At 44.6% G+C, this 22220-nt stretch overlaps 1 protein-coding gene across 3 annotated transcripts in view; it reads left to right on the top strand.

Moving 5' to 3' along the window:
* LOC115092050 (intraflagellar transport protein 88 homolog) overlaps nucleotides 1-22220 on the top strand; it is a 283575-nt gene that overhangs the window by 131238 nt on the left and 130117 nt on the right. The window lies entirely within an intron of this gene.

Genomic DNA, 22220 nt, shown 5'->3' with positions numbered 1-22220 from the left:
TCCAAGCTGAAAAGTCCTAACCTCTCTAGTCTTTCCTCATAGGGGAGCTGTTCTATCCCCTTTATCATTTTGGTTGCCCTTCTCTGTACCTTCTCCATCGCAACTATATCTTTTTTGAGATGCGGCGACCAGAATTGTACACAGTATTCAAGGTGCGGTCTCACCATGGAGCGATACAGAGGCATTATGACATTTTCCGTTCTATTAACCATTCCCTTCCTAATAATTCCTAACATTCTATTTGCTTTTTTGACTGCTGCAGCAAAATTTCTCTGTTTTGAATACATTTAACTCTCTGAATGAGTAGCTGTGCAGCAAGTGGGAGGATGTCCTCTGGAGTACTCTGAGAACTCAAGCTGAAATGTCAATAGTCCTTCCCTTCAGAGGACAAGGAAATGAAAAGTTCTGAGAGACAAGTACCTAAAAAGAAAAGATCAGTGTCTCCTAAGCACTTTAACCACAATTCTTCAGTCTCACTTGCCGAATGCAAAAAAAAAGAGAAGAAAAGATCTCCATTATGGCTGAGGAGCTCCAAGGGCAAGAAGCATGCACCATACTGACAGTCCATTGGCACAGAAGAAATTGGCACCATCATCTTTCCACACTGACATCTTGGCACCAGACCTGGCATGACAGGGTATACATACCATGAATTTGCATGGGGCAGCACACTTAGGGGGGTGGGGGGTGGTGCTAGATCAGCTGGCTGGTGACCTGGTGGAGCACTGTGAGCAGCCGGGAGCAGAAACAGCTACAGTTGCCGATGGTGCGTGCAGGCAGCGGTGAGCCCTAAAAAATTGATTCGGGGGGAGGGGGACGGGGGAGGAAGCATTCTGTGCTGGCATAGCAGGTGCCTAAAACAAAAACAAATTGCTTATCTGAGCAGCAGTCGACCTGGAAGGAGATGAATCTGTAGTGCAGCTTAACAAGAGAAGGCACTGAGGCGCAGGACCCGACAGCTGCCATTTATTTATTTATTTATTTATTTATGCTCCATCCTGCTGTTTTTCACTGGTGACCAGCCTAACCTAACCCCACTGATCTCACAGGCAGCCAATGACTAGAACTTGCGGGGAATGCACAAGCAGGGGAGGGCAGGAGGCACAACTTATCTGCTTGGAGGCTGGCCAGAAACAAGACAGGAGAAGCAGTATCAGGAGCTTCAAGTTGAGGCAGAACTGGTTAGAAGGAAGCTGCACTGTGTGTCCTCTGTCAGTCTACATGAGACTAGGGGTCACCGCAAATAGCAAAGAGGAAGAAGGCAGCACATCAGCAGCTTTGCTTTGGCAGAAGAGAGGGGCAGAGGACAGTGTCATCTTGAAAAAGAATATTGAACTGAGGGAGGAAGGGGGCAGAGAGCAAACTGGGCAGAGCATTGAGCTGGAGGAGGGGACATGGAGCAGGGAGTAAATTGGGCGGAGCATTGAGTTGAGGGGGCAGGAAGCAAACTGGGCAGAGCATTAAGCTGGGGGAGGGGCATGGAGCAAACTGAGCAGGGTATGAGTGGAGGGAGGGGGGCACAGGGCAGGAAAAAAACTGGGCGGGACATTGAGTGGAGGGAGGAGGCATAGGGCAGGAAAGAAACTGGGCAGAGCACTGAATAGAGGGAGGGGGCAAGGTGCAAACTGGGTATTTAGCTGAGAGAGGGGTTGAGCATGGGAATATGGGGAGTAAACTGGGAGTCGAGGCGGGGGAGGAAGTGTGAGATGAGTTTAGGTCTGAGGAGAAGAAATGTTGGGCAGGGAAGGCTGTGGGGTGTTTCAAGCAGGGTTGGATTTAAAATTAGGGGTGGGAGATTTTGTCCCCAGAAATCAGACAGCAGCAGGCAGAGTCCCAGTTTATGGGTACCTTCAGAATCTGCTGCCCAAGGCACGTGCCTATATTGCCTATGCCTAAGTCTGATGTAATTTTACAGTATCCTGGGAGATTTTTGCATCATTGAGTAGTAAATCAAATATAATATAAAAAATGAATTATTACTCAAAGGAAATGATTGTATTGTGCTTTGATTTTAAAATATTGATTGTGCACTGAATGTGCTGAAGGATGTGAGGAGGTAACATTTATAAATTATAATTTGTGGTCAACTGTTCTGTATTTGGTGATGGTCTGTCTGTGTTCTGCAAGGGCAATCGAGGCAAACTGATGTATTCTGCTAGTGTGTAGGGATCTGTAGCATTCTTGTGCATTGTGTTTTCCAAACAGGAGGTGTATTTTTGTAGTAGAGCCCGGTGTAATCTTAGCAGTGCTGCTCTTTCATAAGTAGAGTTGTTGCTGTGTGAATCCTTTGAGTTAGACTTGCTATGATATGGCAGGTTTGAAGTTTGCCGCATATGTCCTGAGGGTTTGTCTTCTTTTTGCAGGAGTGTGCTTGATAGTGGAGGGAATTTGTTACTGTTACTTAGATGACACCAGAATTTGAATATTTTCTTTTTTGTATGGTGAGGTGAATAGGGAAATGATGTCCGCTGTTACCAAAATCCAGTTATCTGCAACCATAGGTAACCCCGCTACCTGATTAATCAAATCAGTAGAGTCTTTTATATAAGAATCAATCTTAGACACATATGTTTGAAGATAATAGCAAGGGGCTCCAAAATTGTACCAGTTCCAGCCACAATAGGCCTCCCGGGCGGATTCACCAACGACTTATGGACCTTTGGTAATGTATAAAAATAAGCACACGTTGAATGCATCACATTCAAATTCCTTCTGAGAAATAATATTATCTCTAACAGCCAATTCTAAAATCTCATCTACATGCTGACTTCTAGATTGACTAAATGTTTCATCTATCTCCTTATAGAACTGCTGGTCGTTAAGATGTCTCATAACTTGTGTGTTGTATGATTAGATAGTTTTTAATTGTTTAGATAGGATGTTTCAGATTTTGCAATATTAATAAAGTTTATACATATAGGGCCGGATTTTAAATGACCTGCGTGCGTAAATCCAGCTGGATTTACGCGCTCAGGGCCCTCATGCGCCGGCGCGAGCACAGCCCCTGGACGCGCGTAAGTCCCGGGGCTTCGTAAAAGGGGCGGGACCGGGGCGTGGTCGAGGCCTCCGGACCAGTCCCCGGGTCAGGTGATGGCACGCCAGCAGCCCGCTGGCGTGCGCAGATTTACGCCTGCTTTCAGCAGGCGTAAATCTGGCAACAAAGGTAGGGGGGGTGGATTAGGTAGGGGAAGGGAGGGGGAAGGGAGAAGGAAAGTTCCCTCCGAGGCCGCTCCGATTTTGGAGCGGCCTCGGAGAGAACAGGCAACGCGTGCCGGGCTCTGCGCGCGCAGGTTGCGCAAATGTGCACCCCCTTGCATGCGCCGACCCCGGATTTTATAAGATACGCGCGGCTACGTGTATTTGGAATTGGAAAAAATCCAGGAGGAATTCCTGAAGGAAGTATTGGAGGATCATTTAAAGGATTTGCAGAGTCAGTTAGATGAGTATAAAAATGACACAAAAAAAGATTAAAGTGAGTAAATTTCGTTTTTTGGACGTGCCCCTCGGTTCACAGCTTTTGGTGCAAGATCGTAGATTATATGGCAGATCTGCTAGATGTGGTGCTGCCTATTTCCCCCTTGTGGTTTTTATTTGGTTGTATTTCCCCAATCAGAGTTCGGGATCCTGGTTCTCGCCTACTATTACAAAAAGCGAGTTTAGTGGGGAAGAAAACTATATTGCTGGTTTGGAGGTCCTCAGACGCACCATCCTTTTGGGCTTGGAGGAATCACCTACACGCTATGATGACATTGGAAAGTATGGCGGCGCGGGGCTCTCCACATCGGCGCCGCCTGTTCTCAAGCATCTGGAGCCCGTACCTTCAACAGCTTACCCATCGAGCGCGGAGTCTTGTATTGAATGACTGAACGGTGGCATGCGTCCATTCATTTGGTCCCTCCTGGCGACCAAGCGAACATTGCCTTGTCACATCCATCTGTTCTGTATCGTGATGGACTATAGGAGAGGGGGGGAGGGTTGGGAGGGGGTGGGACGACTCGTCGGGGGGAAATGTTGCACTTGTTTATTGGTTTTGTCTGTTTCCGGGAGGGATCTGAAACCACCCTCCTCTGAGTTATTGAATGCATTTTGAAAAACCCAATAAATATTGTTTAAACATAAAGTGAGTAAATTTCGTAGGGATGAGAAGGATCATAATGGTGGATATGTATACCCTTGGATGCAACCCAATAGGAAACAGCAGAGACAGGGGATTTTTCATCTTCAGAGGATTCGAATGACGAATCTGAGGGGGTTGTGAAGAAACAACAGAAAGACTCACGACATGTTAGGGTTAAAGATAGTGATTTGAAGAGTAGATCTGATACTGACCAGCATCAGAATTTTTTAGAACAACGATTTCGGGGACAGAAAAACGGGAGGGAACCAAAGTTCCAAAAAAACAGAAATGTAAGTACGGGATACAATCTACGGAAATGAGTTATGAGACTTATGTCTGTGAATGGGGATGGCAGGTTTTGTGATGATGAAAACCATTGTGCAGTATTTAATTTGTCATCTAAGCCGTTGACTAATGCTATGATGAAGGTCTTAAACAGAGGATTTTCCTTTGTCCCGTCGTGTAGGTATGATGCATTTAATACATGCATAGAACTGCATAGGTTTTTTAGGCGATTACACCTCAAAGAATTTTTTTCTAATAAGGATGCTATTTGGGATAGAAACGTATTATATAAACCTTCCAATTGGACTCCCCCTAGTGCTCCTAGTCTGCTTTTACAAGCTTTTCAATTGTTAGTACTGCGGGATTTGGAGAGTATGGAACATAGGAGGGAATATTTATCATACAATTTATCTAAGGAGGAATGGCTCGCAATCCAACAATTGAGGGAGGATTAGACCATCATGGTTCGATCTGCAGATAAGGGTGAAGGTGTAGTGATGATGGATGTATGTAACTATAATAGGGAAGTTATGAGACATCTTAACGACCAGCACTTCTATAAGGAGATAGATGAAACATTTAGTCAATTGTAAGTCAGTGTGTAGATGAGATTTTAGAATTGGCTGTTAGAGATAATATTATTTCTCAGAAGGAATTTCGATATGTGAATGTGATGCATCCGACGTACGCTTATTTTTATATATTACCAAAGGTCCATAAGTCGTTGGTGAATCCACCCGGGAGGCCTATTGTGGCTGGAATTGGTACAATTTTGGAGACCCTTGCTAAAATGATAGACCATTACCTTCAACCATATGTGTCTAAGATTGATTCTTATATAAAAAGATTCTACTGATTTTATTAATCAGGTAGCGGGGTTACCTATGGTTGCAGATAACTGAATTTTGGTAACAGCGGACATAGTTTCCCTTTATACCAACATACCTCAAATGGAGGCTTTCCAAATTATTAAGATGGAACTTAAGAAAATGGATTTATCAGCTAGGAGGTTACAAATTTTATTACAGATAGAAATTGTACTGACTTGTAATGTGTTTCATTATAATTCAAAAATGTATTTACAAACGAAAGAGATCCCAATGGGATTACTGGTGGCACCTAGTGCAGCTTGCTTGTATGTATCTGCTTTTGAAGAGAATGTGGTATATGGGTATAGATGGTTTCCTTATATTGTCACCTGGAAATGGTTTATCGATGATTTATTTTTCAGTTGGCAGGGATCCATTGAAAAGTTGAATGTATTTTTGGAAGAATTAAATTTGAGTGACCCGAATTTAAAGTTCACTGTTAGTTGGGATAAAAGATCTGTTACATTTTTGGACATGTCAATATATATACAAGATTGTAAATTAATTACTATGGTGTATAGAAAAGAATCTGACAAATACTTTACTACACTACCGTAGTTTCCATCCTAAACAGTTACGTGATAATATCCCCACGGGCCAATTTTTAAGGTACAGGAGGTTGTGTACTTTGGTAATAGAGTATAAGATTCAAGTTCAAAAATTAACTGAATGGTTTGTAGCTTGTGGTTATGTCAAATCCATAGTAAGAAAAAAAAAAAAAAAAGCATACAAGAGGGCATTATATGCTAATAGGGACAATCTTTTAAGACAATCAAAGAAACAAGCTCCGCTAGGATCATTTGCCCCATTCCGTATTCATCTAGAACTATGGAAATTAAAGCCAGTATTTTAAAACACTGGCATATGTTATCATCTATAACTGAATTTACTGAGAAACCTATTTTTGCGGTGAAACAACAACAGAATTTAGATGGTTATTTGAAATACCACAAATCAGAAGGACTAGAGGATCAGGATTACGGTCAGACCATCTGTGGTTCTTGCTCTGTGTGCAAACATGTTTTGCTGTGTAGGGAATTTCAGCACCCAAATTTGAAGTATCCTTACAATTTACCAGAAATATTTTCTTGTAATACGAGTGGAGTAATATATGCGATTGTATGCCCCTGTGGGCTTGTGTACATTGGACACACTGCTAGTTATCCAATCGTGGATTATAGAACATAGGAGTAAAATTAAATGATTGAAAGTACACGCTCCCATAGTAGACCATTGGATAGAGTGTGGACACACATTAGATGATATCAAATTTTTTGTCATTGAGAAGGTTTATTTATCCAATGGGGGCGATATATCGTCCATACTGAGATGAATAGAGCAGCACTTTATCTTCAAGTGGGGAAATGTTGTTCCCTGGGGTTTAAATGGCCCGATTGAATGGAGTGCATTTTTTTAGTGCTCCTTGTGGTGGGGACAGGTGTGTGGTATTCGGAAGATGGTGTTTTCAATGATGAAATTAGGTATTGATTGAATGGTATATATAAAGAAAGAGGAAGTGGTACTATGTTATGACGTTCTTTGACATGTGACGTTTGTCGGTTCCGGTTGCATTGTGAGTATACTGAAGGTGTAGGGGTTGAAAGTAATTTCCGGCAGCCCGGCGCATGCTGCCTGTTCCCTCCGAGGCCGCTCCGAAATCGGAGCGGCCTCGGAGGGAACTTTCCTGCCGCCTTCCCCCTTCCCCCCCCCCCCGGCCCTATCTAAACCCCCCCCCCTACCTTTGTCTGCAGATTTACGCCTACCCGAAGCAGGTGTAAATCTGCGCGTGCCAGCGGGCTGCTGGCGCACCATCACCCGACCCGGTGGCTGGTCCGGAGGCCTCGGCCATGCCCCCGGGCTGGCACCACGCCCCCTCCCGCCCCTTTTGCGAAGCCCCGCAACTTATGTGCGTCCTGGGGCTATGCGCGCACCGGCGGCCTATGCAAACTAGGCACGCTGACACGTGAGTGCCCTGCGCACGTAAATCCAGCCGGATTTACACGCGCAGGGCTTTTAAAATCTGGCCCATAGTGTATTTAAAATTGTATGTACAATTTATTCTCTGTGCTCTGTTTATAAGCCAGAAAGTCCAATTTCTGAAACCCCAGTGACTCTTAACATTTTTCAAAGCTATAGATAACACCATTTTGAGCATTTTCAAAAAAACTTAAATTAGGAAATGACCTCTGCTACTACTAGCATCAGTAGCATGGGATCTTCTTAGTGTTTGGTACTTGCCAGGGTCTTGTAGCCTGGTTTGGCATCTGTTGGAAACAGGATGCTGGGCTTGATGGACCCTTGGTCTGACCCAGCATGGCAATTTCTTATGTTCTTATGCTTCTTTAAATCTTGGAAGTATCTGGTTTGTTGCCCTGGGAGAAAATCTGGGTTTCCTCAAATAGATAGCCACAGAGAGAATTCCCATGATGAGTTTGTTGTCTTAGCCCTCTCCAAACTTGGTGCATACTTCTTACTACATTTGAATGCATATGTGGAGATAACTTCTCTGCCCAGGTGTGTAGCACATATCATAAGTCCAATGGTGCCACTATCAGCTGCTCTAAATTAATGTCAGCATATACATTAGAGCTACTTATCCAGTCCCCTAAGGCCCTCATCATGCATCCCATGTTGTAATACCATATGTTAGGAAATCCCCCCCACACCTTTCTCTATTGAAACTGCCAGATTTGAGATAGCCATATATGCCCTCTTCCCCCCTCCATATAAAGGTGGAAAAGTCTAAAGATCTTTCTTCCTTAGCATTACTGGCATCATTTGCAATAAGTACAGAAAATTTGGAAGTAATACCATCTTTATCATTGCTATTCTCCCCAGTATTTTCAGCGGTAGCACCATCCAAGTCTGTATCTTATTTTCAAATATTGTTATAATTGGATCTACATTGTTATACCATTTTGATAAATCTCTATGGATATATACCCCTAGATATTTTAGTTTTTGCCTTGCCCATTATAACAAAAAACCCTTCTAGGTTTCCTCCAGTATTCCTAACAGATCTAACACATCTGATTTTCTTTGTTAATTTTGAAACCAGAGAAACTTCCATACTGGCTAAACATGTAATATTGCTTCCAGATGTCAACTTGCCTCAGGCAGGAAAAGCAATATGTTGTCAGCAAATAGGAACACAGATGGAAGTTTTTTTACACTTACTTATTCCAATTCCATGGAAGTACTCTTCTAACACTTTGATCAATGGCTGAAGAGATATATAAAAAGTAGGGGGGAAGAGTGGGCATTCCTATCTAGTACCTCCAGTTAAGCAAAATGACAGGGATAAATTCCTGTTTATGCTTATACTAGCAGTTGGATTACTATATAACACCTGGATCGCCTCTTTAATGAACCCCTGAAATCCCATAATTTCTAACACTCTCTCCAGGAATGACCAATCAACCCTATCAAATGCTTTTTCCACGTCGAATCTGATTAAAACCGGATCCTTCACACCCATCCCTGCACCAACTGCTAATCTACGAATATTAATACTGGGGTTCCTCTCATTAATAAATCCTGCCTGGCCTAATGATATTATGTTTGGCAAGACTATTTTTAATGGATTCGCTAAGAGTTTTGCAAATGTATCTAAATTCAGAAAAGAAATAGGTCGAGATGACGTTAACTGCAGATTTCTCCCCAGCTTGGGTAACACAATAATATGTGCCATTTTCATAGCTTCCAGCATTTTCCCTTTCTTTATCATCTCTGTAAATAAATTTTTAATGGCTCCACTACTTTTTAATGGCTCCACTACTTATAAAATAAAGCAGTCATCCCATTAAGCCCCGGAGCTTTTAAAGGCTTAAGTTCGGCAATTGTTGTTCTTATTTTTACTTCATTTATTGGATGATTTAAAAATTCCAAGTGATGATCCGTTACTGATGGTAAGTTGATGCCATTCAAATATGTCTCCCTTTCTTGTACGTCAGTATTCTCTTTCGAATACAGAGATTTATAATATTCCTAAAGATTTCCCCAGTTTGATCTGAAGCTGATACAATCTTCCCATCTCTGTCTTTCATTGTAGTAATGAATGAGGCCTCTGAATTGGGCTTAACCAACTTTGCCAACAGCTTACCTACTTTATTGTCATGGACATATACATTATGTCTAAGAGCGGTCACCGATGATAACACTATCTATCATTCTATCATTGAGAATGTTTTGAAGGGACCAGAATATTTGCTTATCCATTTATAAATTCAAATTCACAAACACTCGTTTTGCCTCTTTTACTTTATTCATAAGTTCTAAAATGTCCCTATTTTGTTCCCTCCCTTTCCATATAGTATATCCAGTTATTTCCCCTCTTAATACTGCCTTTGCAGTCTCCCAGAATAATATGGCTTGAGGTCTGCTGATTATGTTTTACATACTCTTGCCATTTCTCATATATAATCTGTTTAAAATTTTCCAATTATTATTATTTGGCCTTGGTAACCCCATCTCCATTACACATGATGCTGGACAATGGTCTGCTATAACCAGTGGTTCAATCTCTGCTTTAGAGCAATACCCAAAGGATGTTTTAGAAACAAAAATATGATCTAGTCAGGATTTAGATGAATGTATTTTGTCTATATGGGTACAATCCTTGGTATAAGGGTTTAATGTAGCCAGATATCTAATATTTGTAGCGTATCACAAAAAAAATTAAGCCCTCTAGCAGCTTTCCCGTATGCTACTAGGTGTTCTGGGTGCCTGTCCATTTGAGGATCCATGAAACAATTCATATTGCCTCCCAAAATCAGCATCGCTTTCCCCAATCCCATAATTTTTGTAGTCAGCCCTGTAAAAATCTCACGGTCCGAAATTAGATTAAGAACATAAGAACATGCCATACTGGGTCAGACCAAGGATCCATCAAGCCCAGCATCCTGTTTCCAACAGTGCCCAATCCAGGCCATAAGAACCTGGCAGGTACCCAAAAACTAAGTCTATTCCATGTTACTGTTGCTAGTAATAGCAGTGGCTATTTTCTAAGTCAACTTAATTAATAGCAGGTAATGGACTTCTCCAAGAACTTATCCAATCCTTTTTTAAACACAGCTATACAACTGCACTAACCACATCCTCTGGCAACAAATTCCAAAGTTTAATTTTGCGTTGAGTGAAAAAGAACTTTCTCCGATTAGTTTTAAATGTGCCACATGCTAACTTCATGGAGTGCCCCCTAATCTTTCTATTATCCGAAAGCGTAAATAACCGATTCACATCTACCATTCTAGACCTCTCATGATTTTAAACATCTCTTATCATATCCCCCCTCAGCCATCTATTGTAAGCCCTGTGGAGATAGGGAAATACCTATAGTACCTGAATGTAATCCGCTTTGATGTACACTTTGAAGTGCCGAAAAGCGGCATATAAAAATCCAAATAAATAAATATTTGATCCATAAACAGCAGCCAATATGGTGGGTTTCCCAAATAAAGAGCCTGACACCACCACAGATCTCCCGTTATCTATTATTGTTTTTTCTTCTATAAATGAAACAGATTTATGGAGTAGAATAGCCACTCCTCTACTCTGGGATGTACCTTTGGATGCAAAAACCTGTCCCACCCAACTTTTAACTTCATATATTAATTTCTTTTTAGCTTTTTATCATTTTTATTATTGTTTTACTGTTTTATCTGTTATTTATGCTGTTATTGTATGTAATTAATTCTATCATTTTATGATTATGTAAACCGTTGTGATAGAATATTGAATGACAGTATATAAAACCAGTAAGTAAATAAATAAAAATTCTTTAGGGGACGTGTATTTCTTGTAGAAATGCTCTGGTGCCTTTTAGTCTTTGAGTATAGGACAACATCTTCTCTCTCTTCACAGGAGTACCTAAGTCTGCAACATTCCATGTAAACACTTTATCTGTGATCCCATAATTTTGATATCTTCGGTTTCATTCTTTTAGCTATCTTCTATTTCACCACCACAATTGTGCCACCTTGAACTACCCATTTCTACGCTTATTTCCCTTTTCAGTAAATTAATGGTGATTCTTGTCACCAGCACACAGTTTAAGATGAACATGTTCACACCTTCCCAAGCATACCAATGTTTCGTCCCCTCAGCCTTCCCCCTTCCCCTCCCCATCCCCTCATCACCCTTCCCTCCTTTCTTCCCTCTCATTCTTCCACTCCTGCATCAGAGTTTGAGTAGGCACAACCGATGTGTTCAGGTAGCGCCCCCTAACAACAACATCCCCTCTTCACGATCTGACCAACTTAACACACATACACAAGCTTTAATATGTAACACAAACGTAATAGCTTCCTAATCACTTTCCCGAGTAAGAACTATATTTCCAGGCTCTGTCATAATTAGTTCTACAATTGTAATTTCACCCTATTATTTTAATTCTTACTATAGAGCATATTAAAACGTTCAAGGATATGTCTTCTAGGGATGAAATTTTCCTTTTTTTTTCTTTTGTTCATAGCCCTGCTCCTTCTATAATCTACTGAAAATACTTCTGGTCATTTCCATTAATTTCTTTCCAACATGTAATAGGAGTTCACTGTTCTTTTCTACTCTCATCTGTTACTTCATGAGTTGGCTTTGTTTCCACTGCTTTCAGAAATGTTTGCGCTGACTTCACTGATTCAAATATTTACATTTTTCTGTCTTGCCCATACCCTTAGCTTCACTGGGCTAGTTAAGGTAAATTTAATTTATCCCAGGACAAGCAGGATGCTAGTCCTCACATATGGGTGACGTCACTGACTGAGCCCTAGTACGGGAAAACTTTCTGTCAAAGTTCCTAGAAACTTTTGACTGGCCCTGTGAGGCCACTGAGCATGCCCAGCATGCCATGATATATTCTCTGCCACAGGGGTCTCTCTTCAGTCTTCGTTTTTCTGCGCTGCTGTAGGCATCGCGGGTTAGGAGCCTTTGTGAGTTCCCTCACAAAATTTGTGTGACAAAAGTCATATATATTCTCAGAAATTCTCCCACACGGGATCTCTCTCAGGTTTTTCCACCGGCTGGTGAGTAAAATCTGTGTCTCTTTTACTCCTCGAGTAAAATTATTTTTCTCTCAAGATTTCTCTTTTGTCATCAACGGCTGTCAAGATAAAATGGCTACGGGATTTAAAAAATGTCCCGTTTGTAATCGTACAATGTCGATTACGGACCCACACCTCGAGTGTGTGATGTGCCTGGGTGAGAAACACGACGCAAATTCCTGTCCAAAGTGTGCAGAGATGATGGTGAAGAGAAGGAAGGCCCGCCAGGAAAAGATGGAACATCTGTTCCATCTGCAACTTTTACCACCTCCCTCGACTTCAACAAAATCGTCTCCAGCAGGGGCTTCCAAGCATGTACTATTTATTTATTTTCATTGATTTGGAACTTTTTTATACCGACATTCATGTGCAAAAGAACATATCAGATCGGTTTAGAGTGAAACGAAACAAGCATAAACAAATGCATTACATAGAACAGGGATACATGTAACTGGGGATCAAAAGGGTGCAAAGAGTGTACTGTTTAAAAAGTGCCGCCTGGAAGGATCGGGGGACCATCTGTCAACCTCTCATGATCTTAAAGACCTCTATCATATCCCCCCTCAGCTGTCTCTTCTCCAAGCTGAACAGCCCTAACCTCTTCAGCCTTTCTTCATAGGGGAGCTGTTCCATCCCCTTTATTGTTTCGGTTGCCCTTCTCTGTACCTTCTCCATCGCAACTATATCTCTTCTGAGATGCGGTGACCAGAACTGTACACAGCATTCAAGGTGCGGTCTCACCATGGAGCGATACAGAGGCATTATGACATTTTCCGTTCTATTAACTATTCCCTTCCTAATAATTCTTAACATTCTATTTGCTTTTTTGACTGCTGCAGCACACTGAGCCAACGATTTTAAAGTATTATCCACTATGATGCCTAGATCTTTTTCCTGGGTGGTTAGCTCCTAATATGGATCCTAACATCATGTAACTACAGCAAGGGTTATTTTTCCCTATATGCAACACCTTGCACTTGTCCACATTAAATTTCATCTGCCATTTGGATGCCCAATCTTCCAGTCTTGCAAGGTCCTCCTGTAATGTATCACAGTCTGCTTGTGATTTAACTACTCTGAATAATTTTGTATCATCCGCAAATTTGATAACGTCTATTCCTTTCCAGATCATTTATATATATATATTGAAAAGCACCGGTCCAAGTACAGATCCCTGAGGCACTCCACTGTTTACCCTTTTCCACTGAGAAAATTGACCATTTAATCCTACTCTCTGTTTCCTGTCTCCGACCAGGAGACCTTCCTCCTCCAAGGCAGCACCAGGGCTGCCAGACTGGAGTTGGGACTTGGCTACTATGTCCCTGAAGGTCTCATCTATATACCTCTCTGTCTGCCTCAGCTCCTCCAGGTCTGCCACTTTAGCCTCCAGAGATCAGACTCATACTCTGAGAAACAGGAGCTCTTTGCACTGGGTGCACACATACAACCTCTCACCGGTGGGTAAAAAATCATACTTGTAACACTTGATGCAAAAGACTGGAAGCCCTCCCCCCCACCCCCCCCTTGCTGCTGGACTGTTGCCTTCATCTTAATTTTGTTCAGTTCCTAGTTAAGATTAGATTGCTATGGGAGTAGGAATGTGTACAATTTGAGTCCTTTAAATCTATTGGTGTATTCACTATTTATCTGGTAGTGACCTACAAGGGGATGTTTAAACTCTTAATAAGGCCTGGGGCAAACCTGTGTTTAAGTTAAAAGGTTGATTAAATTGTTGTTTTTTTATGTGAAAGTGAGCTAAGGGTAGGTGGTAAGGAGGGAAATCAAAACACTCAAATTGCTGGCTTCTGCCTGCCTTCTGACTAGCTATTTAATACAGACGCACAAACACACTAAAGAATATGCCACAATAGTTTACTTCTCCCCAAAACTGTTTAAGTTCTAAAATTTCCCAAAGCAGTACTTACCAATTTTCTTCAGCCATCAGCAAAGTGATCCTCTCCTCTCAGTGCTCCCACAATATCTAATATGATGCTACCAATCAGCTCACAAGAAATGTACTTAATTTGTTCTGTTTGCAGAAAACATAGAATGAGTTAATTCACTTGCTCTCACTCCTTTTTCTGGTACCAACCAGTATTTTTCTTTCTTATCCTGAAAATGAATTACCTGAAATATCTACTATGGTATGGCTAATTAACCTCCTCCTGAAATTGTACTTGATTCAACAGTAATCAAATTTATCTTAATTACATCCTTGTGATACTCTGCCAACTAATGTCCACTTCCTTAACTAGTGGGTTAGTCTATAAAGTTGGAAGTGAAGATAGGGGTGGTGGGAGGGAGGTGCTCCTTCCGTCTACTCTTCCTTTCTAAAACTAAGTAGAAAAATGCCTAAGAAACAAAAAAATAGCAATCCAAAAAATCACTTTTTCAAAAATGGAAAGAACAAAAAGTTAACAAATTATCCCCCTTCAAAGTAAGGTCTCTGCAGTTGAATTCAGCCAGAAAAAAACTCACCTGTTGTAGTTTAGCTCCTTCAATAATGGCAGATTAGTTCTTAGCTGTGGTGACCTATATGCAAAGCTCAGATCCTGATCCAATTAACACAGGCAATGTGCCCCTTTCAACTCCCAAGCTTCAAATAAAAAGCTTTCCCTTTGAACTGCAAAATCCAAAGGCAGAAACAAAAAGACATTAGAGCAAGGCGCAACCCCTTCCCCTCTACTCTTCCTTTATAAAACTAAGTAGAAAAAATGCCTAAGAAACAAAAAAATAGCAATCCAAAAAATCACTTTTTCAAAAATGAAAAGAACAAAAAGTTATTTCCTGTCGTGTAGCCAGATGGACTCAGAACAAGTAGGTATAGTGTGCTCGTGCTAGCAGTTGGAGACGGATCTGATGTCAGCACGGGTACATATACCCCCACAGGAAGTGAAGCTCTTCAGTAATTTCCGTCTCCAAAGCAGTTTGGAGAGCCTGCACACTCGGTGAGCGTGTTTCCAATCTACTTTCTATTTTCTACTTTCTTCTTACTAAATTTCTACAGGAACATCGAGCCCCGCACTCCTGCGGTGATACCATTCGGTCCCTCCCCCAGTTGAGTTTCCCGAGGTGATTTCCGTGGTCCCTCGGAGGTTTCGGCCTCGGTCCGGTGGCCGAATCGCGGCAGGGACCCAGCCCCCGAGCGAGGCTTGGGTGGCCTAAGAGGCGCCTCGGTCCCGGCGTGGACTTGGGAGGCAGCGGGTGCATTCCTCAAGCGCGGCGGTGAAGGTATTTCCCCTCTCCCCCCGCAGCCGGAGACCGCCCGGGTTTCAGCTGGGAAGCGCCGAGGATCAGGTAAGGTGCACAACTTTTACTTTTGGTCTTCGAAGTACGAGGATCGGCGGCGTTGCCTGTATGCGGCACGCCGCGGAGGTCGCCATTTTGTCGGCCCTATTCAGGTATTGAGCGCCCATGATAGGCGCCTGTATCGTATTAAGCGCTTCTTATTTGAGCGTATATTGCATATTGCTGAGCATATATTGTATTGAGCGTATATTGCTGAGCGCATATTGTATTGAGCGTATATTGCTGACCGCATATTATTGAGCGCATATTGTATTAAGCGTATATAGCTGCCGCTTATCGTTGAGCGCATATTGTATTAAGCGTATATAGCTGCCGCTTATTATTGAGCGCATATTATTGAGCGCATATTATATTAAGCGCATATTGCTGCCGCATATTATTCAGCGCATATTCTTCAGCGCACAATGGAACAATTGAATGCCCTGGTGTCCCCGGCGGCGGCGCCTCCTGATTCCGGCGTGAAGGCTCTCTGCCTCTGCTCAGCATGCCAGCTCAGAGCCACGCACAGCGAGGAGCCAGACTCCCTTTGTGCCCAATGTGAGGAGGCAGTGGGAGCCTCGGGCCAGGACCAGTCTCAACCGAGGTTTGTTGACAGTTCCCCAGGGGCCACCCCGGATCTCGCAGGCAGTCTCGAACAACCTGGAATCCTGGGGGACCTGGTACCCCGACGTCTTGAGACCACCTCTATTTTCTGGGTGGATCTCTTTAAGGGGATCCATGCCTTTGTACAGATGCAATCAGCTTCCCGTCCAGGCCCTGCTGTGGCTGTTGCTGCTGCTCCTGTTGCTGCTCCAGCGGATCCTGCCCCTGGACCTTCACGCCCTTATCGTGGGCAAGCACACCCGCCTCCGGGCAGTCCTGTTCAGGCGGACCCTGATGTCTCGGAGACTGAATCAGAACTCTCCGAGGAGGGGGAACTTACCTCGGGGATGGAGCCATATTGAACCATGAGGCAGTTCTTTCCCAAGGAAGATCTCTCCGACCTAGTATCTCAGTGCCTGGCGGAGTTGGATATTACAGGCCCCAGCACTACGGTGCCATCTACACAGAACCCTCTGCTGGAAGGTCTTCGTCCTACAGCCCGCCATTTTCCCTTCTTGCAAGCCGCACAGCAACTAATAGATCTGGAATGGGCTGCACCAGCGGCCTCATTCAAAGGGGGTCGGGGCCTGATAGGCATGTACCCCCTGGATCCGGCAATCAAGGAGATGCTGGTGTGCCCTCAGGTGGACGCCTTGGTTAGCGCGGTGGTCAAGCGCACTACCATTCCAGTTGAGGGGGGGGCGGCCCTCAAGGAACCTCACGACCGGCGACTGGACGCCATCCTGAAACAGACATTTGAGGTGGCAGCTCTGTCTTTGCGAATCGCAACCTGCTGCACAGTGGTGACGCGTTCCTGTTTGTTACAGGTCAGGAACAACGCTCCGGCGGCAGACATGGAGTCTGCTCTCTCTTTCCTCACGGATGCTGCATCCGACCTAGTCCGTACAACAGCCAAGGGGATCTCATCTTCTGTGGCTGCCAGGAGGCAGCTCTGGATACGGAACTGGTCAGCAGATGCTCCTTCGAAGACACACCTCACCAGAATGCCCTTTAGGGGTTCTTTCCTGTTCGGCAGCGACCTTGATAAACTGGCCAGCACATGGGGTGCCTCTCCAATACCTCGACTGCCGGAAGACAGGTTCAAAAGGAACCAGCGCGCCGTTCTAAGGCCTTCCAGAGGCAGAAGTTCTCAACTCTTTGTTCCCTATAGGGGTCGCTACCAGGCACCTCGTCCTCAGGCCAGAAACCAGTCCTTTCGGCCCAAGCAGCAGAAGAGGGGAGCCAGCTCTGGTTCAGGCCCCGGCCGTGCCTCCCAATGAGATTCAGCCGATCCATCTGGGGGATGGGGCCATAGGGGGCAGGTTAACCCTCTTTTACCCCAGATGGGTCGAGATTACGTCGGACCAGTGGGTCCTCGCCATCATCCGAGAGGGTTATTTTCTGGACTTCCATCATCTACCTCCGGACAGGTTTGTGGAATCTTCGTGTCCGATCCACAAAAAGGCAGCATTGGAAGCTACCTTGGCGAGGCTCCTGTCCTTGAAAGCCATAATCCCGGTACCTGCACGGGAAATGAATTCTGGGCATTATTCCATTTATTTCATGGTACCCAAGAAAGAGGGCACTTTCCGGCCCGTATTGGACCTCAAGTCAGTCAATCGATACTTACGGGTCCCGAGGTTTCGCATGGAAACTCTGCGCTCAGTCAAGAACGCAGTACAGCCAGGAGAATTCGTCACGGCCTTAGATTTATCAGAAGCCTACCTGCATATCCCAATTCACCAGGATCATCAGCGCTACCTACGCTTCAAGGTGCTGGGACACCACTTCCAGTTCCGGGCCAAGGTGATCGTAGTGGTGGCAGCAGCGCTCAGACGGGAAGGAATCCTTGTCCATCCCTACCTAGACGATTGGCTGATCAGGGCGAAATCGCGAGAGGAGAGCCATCGGGCAACCAACAGAGTGATCGCCCTTCTGGAAAACCTGGGATGGGTAGTCAACCTAAACAAGAGTTGCCTACAGCCTTCCCAATCTCTGGAATATCTGGGAGTCCAGTTCGACACCCAGGCAGACACAGTCAGTCTCACCACCAAGAGAAGATTAAAACTTCAGACGCGTCTTCGGTCCTTGATGGGAACCAGTCGGCCCACAGCTTGGGAGTACCTGCAGGTTCTCGGCCTCATGGCATCCACCCTGGAAGTGGTACCCTGGGCAAGGGCCCATTTGAGACCTCTACAAAACTCCCTGCTCTCTCGCTGGAGTCCCCGCTTCTGGAACTACTCCGTGCATCTCCCTCTACCAGCCAGAGTGCGGACCCAGTTACGGTGGTGGTTGCAGCCCAACCACACGAGCAGGGGATCGAAGATGTCCTCCCCCACGTGGATTCTGCTCACCACAGATGCCAGCCTGAGCGGATGGGGAGCACACTGCGAAGAACTCACCGCCCAAGGGCGGTGGAACAGGGAAGAAGCAGGGTGGAACATCAACCGACTAGAGGCACGGGCAGTCCGGTTAGCCTGCCTACGATTTGCTCACAGACTGAGGAACAGAGCAGTCAGTGATGTCAGACAACGCCACCACAGTGGCATACATCAACCGACAGGGCAGAACCAGAAGCCGACAGGTGTCCCTCGAGATAGCCCCGCTGATGGCTTGGGCAGAGGCGAATCTTCAGGACATCTCCGCCGTCCACATTGCCGGAAAGGACAACACCACGGCAGACTTCCTCAGCAGAGAAAGCCTAAGTCCTGGGGACTGGCAGCTGTCGCCCACAGCCTTCAAGATGATTTTGGATCACTGGGAGATTCCGGACATGGACCTACTAGCGGACAGGTCCAATGCTCAAGTACCCAGATACTTCAGCCACAAGCGAGATCCGTTCTCTCAAGGGATCGACGCCCTGGTTCAGCCATGGCCCCCAGGGGCCCTGCTATATGCCTTTCCTCCGTGGCCTCTGCTGGGCTCCCTTATCCACAAGATTCAGAAGTACCGGGGCCTAGTTCTTCTAGTAGCACCAGACTGGCCAAGAAGACCCTGGTACGCGGACATGAGAAGACTATTGGCAGGGGAACCCCTTTCCCTGCCTCCGCTTCGGGACCTGCTACGTCAAGGTCCCATCCTTCACGAGGATCCGGCTCAATTCTCTCTTACGGTCTGGCCATTAAGAGGGCTAGTCTGAAGAAAAGAGGTTACTCTGAGCCGGTGATAGATACTCTCCTCCGAGCTCGCAAGTTTTTCACATCCCTCACCTACTTCAGGCTTTGGAGAGTGTTTGAAGCCTGGTGCGACACTCATGGCACCAATCCACATGCGACTACTATCCCTATTGTTCTGGATTTCCTGCAGGATGGGCTTCAGAAGGGTCTCTCCCTAAGCTCCATCAAGGTTCAGGTGGCTGCGCTGTCTTGCTATGGTCCCAGGAGGGATGGCAAGACCATTGCCACGCACCCAGATGTCTCTCGCTTCCTGAAAGGAGTCAGGCACATTCGTCCGCCACTGAAGTGGCCAGTGCCTTTGTGGAACCTCAACATAGTTTTGGATTTCCTCGCGGGATCCACCTTCAGACCCCTTCGGGGCCTGTCTCTCTGTTCTCTAACTTTGAAGATGGTGTTCAAGACAGTGCTTGTAGCTTTGAGATGCACGCCGCATCTCAAAGCTACAAGCACTGTCTTGCCGTGATCCTTTTCTCAGAATCACTCCTGAGGCTATCCATCTGCGCACGGTTCCATCCTTCTTGCCTAAGGTAGTCTCACGATTTCACCTCAACCAGATCATATCCTTGCCAACCATGGCAGGTTTGAAGAAATCTGAAGAAGGGCGTTTGTTACGCCATCTCGACATCGGCAGATTGCTGCCCAGATACCTGGAAATGACAGAAACAGTGCGAAAGACTGACCATCTGTTCGTCCTTCACAGCGGGAAGAAACAAGGTGAAGCGGCCTCTCGGCCCACCATCGCCCGCTGGATTAAAGAAGTTATCAGAGCAGCCTACGTAGAGGCCGGGAAGTCACCGCCTCTTCAAGTCAAGGCTCATTCTACCAGAGCCCAAGCGGCATCTTGGGCTGAATCTAGGATGCTGTCGCCTGCAGAAATATGTAAAGCGGCGACATGGTCCTCCTTCCACACCTTCTCCAGGTTCTACCGTCTGGATGTCCAGGCCAGGGAGGACACAGCATTTGCGAGGGCGGTCTTACGCGGTCCTCAGGCAGCCTCCCGCCCAGTCCGGGAGTAAAGATTTTGTACATCCCACTTGTTCTGAGTCCATCTGGCTACACGACAGGAAATGGTGAGATTACTTACCTGATAATCTCGTTTTCCTTAGTGTAGACAGATGGACTCAGCATCCCGCCCAGCTGCCTGTATATATTGGTTTCACCGATTCAAGGTAAGCCTTATCACTTCTTACATGAGTGCGTCCACTCTACCAGGTGTCGACGCCTTCCGGTTGAGAATGCTGGCGGTCTCCAGCTGCTATCAATCGGTCAGGGGAATCCTGTTTTCACTATTTCATTGATTGTCAGTACACATATATCCATAACAGCTTTTGCAAGGAAGATTACTGAAGAGCTTCACTTCCTGCGGGGGTATTTGTACCCGTGCTGATGTCAGATCTGTCTCCAACTGCTAGCACGAGCACACTATACCCACTTGTTCTGAGTCCATCTGTCTACACTAAGGAAAACGAGATTATCAGGTAAGTAATCTCACCATTAATAAAAATTATCCCCCTTCAAAGTAATGTCTCCGCAGTTGAATTCAGCCAGAAAAACATACCTATTGTAGTTTAGCTCCTCTAATAAAGGAGGAGCTCTGCCATGTCCATCCTATTCCTGAATACTCAATTGAGTCTCGGATAATTTTCATTTGGTTCATTAACTTATCCAATTTTCGGTCCAATTTCTGATTGATTGCTTGCACGATAGCATCCGTCAATGTGGAAATCATTTGTTCACTTAGGCCGTTCATCTCTTTCCCGCGCGCCTCCACCATTTTCGCTCCCTGTTGTTTTGTTTTCTCGTTGTTTTTTCTTATTACTTTAGTGGACATTGCCACCAGAATTATCACTCAGCACTTCCTTGTTTAACTTGTCTGGGGATTTATTATTGCAAAATAAATGCTAAATAAGGGAGCGACACCTGGAGCTACATGGACTTACGTCTGCTTCGCTTCACCACATAACGTGACCTTTCTGTCTGCCTCAGCTATTCCAGGTTTGCCACTCTAGCCTCCAGAAAACAGGCTCGATCTGAGAGCTTTGAGCTCTTTACACTAGTTGCACACATACAACATCTCATCAATGGGTAGATAATCATACATATGTGGTATGGTGCAAAAAACTGGATAGCCCTCATCCTGTTGCTGAAATGCTGTCAGTATCTTAATGTTAAAGTTGTCTAAGGAGTGAGGATGCTTGATCCCAAATTAAAATACCCTAATACTTTTATGGGACATTACTTACAATCTGTTTGTCAGTGACCTGCAATAGGATTACATTTAATCAATTGCTAAAGTCAGAGTTAATTACTCACTTGTTCTTGTAAATCCCTAATCGATTCTTACTGAGAAGAAATTCCCTCCTAAGCTTCTAATACAAGTAATAGTCTGTATATGAAACTACATGATTGGAGTGAGTGGGAAAATCAAACACTGGTGATTACTTCTCTAGGAATCTGCTTTCACACATTCCCATGGCAAAAAAATTGACTTTTGCAAGTTCTTAACACAACCAGAATAACTTTAAACAATTATTTTCATTAACACACTTTATTGACACACAAAATAACTTTCACCCTCTATTTCTTTGTAAGTTTTAAACATTCTCCTTCACAAATCAGTACCCATGAGCTCTGCTCACTCTGTAGCAGATTCAGCTTCTGTGATGAGCACATCTTGCCTCCTTGTATCTGTGCTTCTAAGACAGCTGCTTCAAAAACAACTCTTTATGATTTATACTGCAGTTAGTTTGTCAAAGTGTCCCTCTCATCTATTCTTCATAAGAACATAAGAAATTGCCATGCTGGGTCAGACCAAGGGTCCCTTGGTCTGACCCAGTATGGCATT

The sequence above is a fragment of the Rhinatrema bivittatum genome, chromosome 5 (assembly GCF_901001135.1).
Source record: "Rhinatrema bivittatum chromosome 5, aRhiBiv1.1, whole genome shotgun sequence".
In the NCBI taxonomy this organism is placed as follows: Eukaryota; Metazoa; Chordata; class Amphibia; order Gymnophiona; family Rhinatrematidae; genus Rhinatrema; species Rhinatrema bivittatum.
The sequence above is the reverse complement of the archived record's forward strand: the minus strand, read 5'-3'. Positions and strand labels throughout refer to the sequence as shown.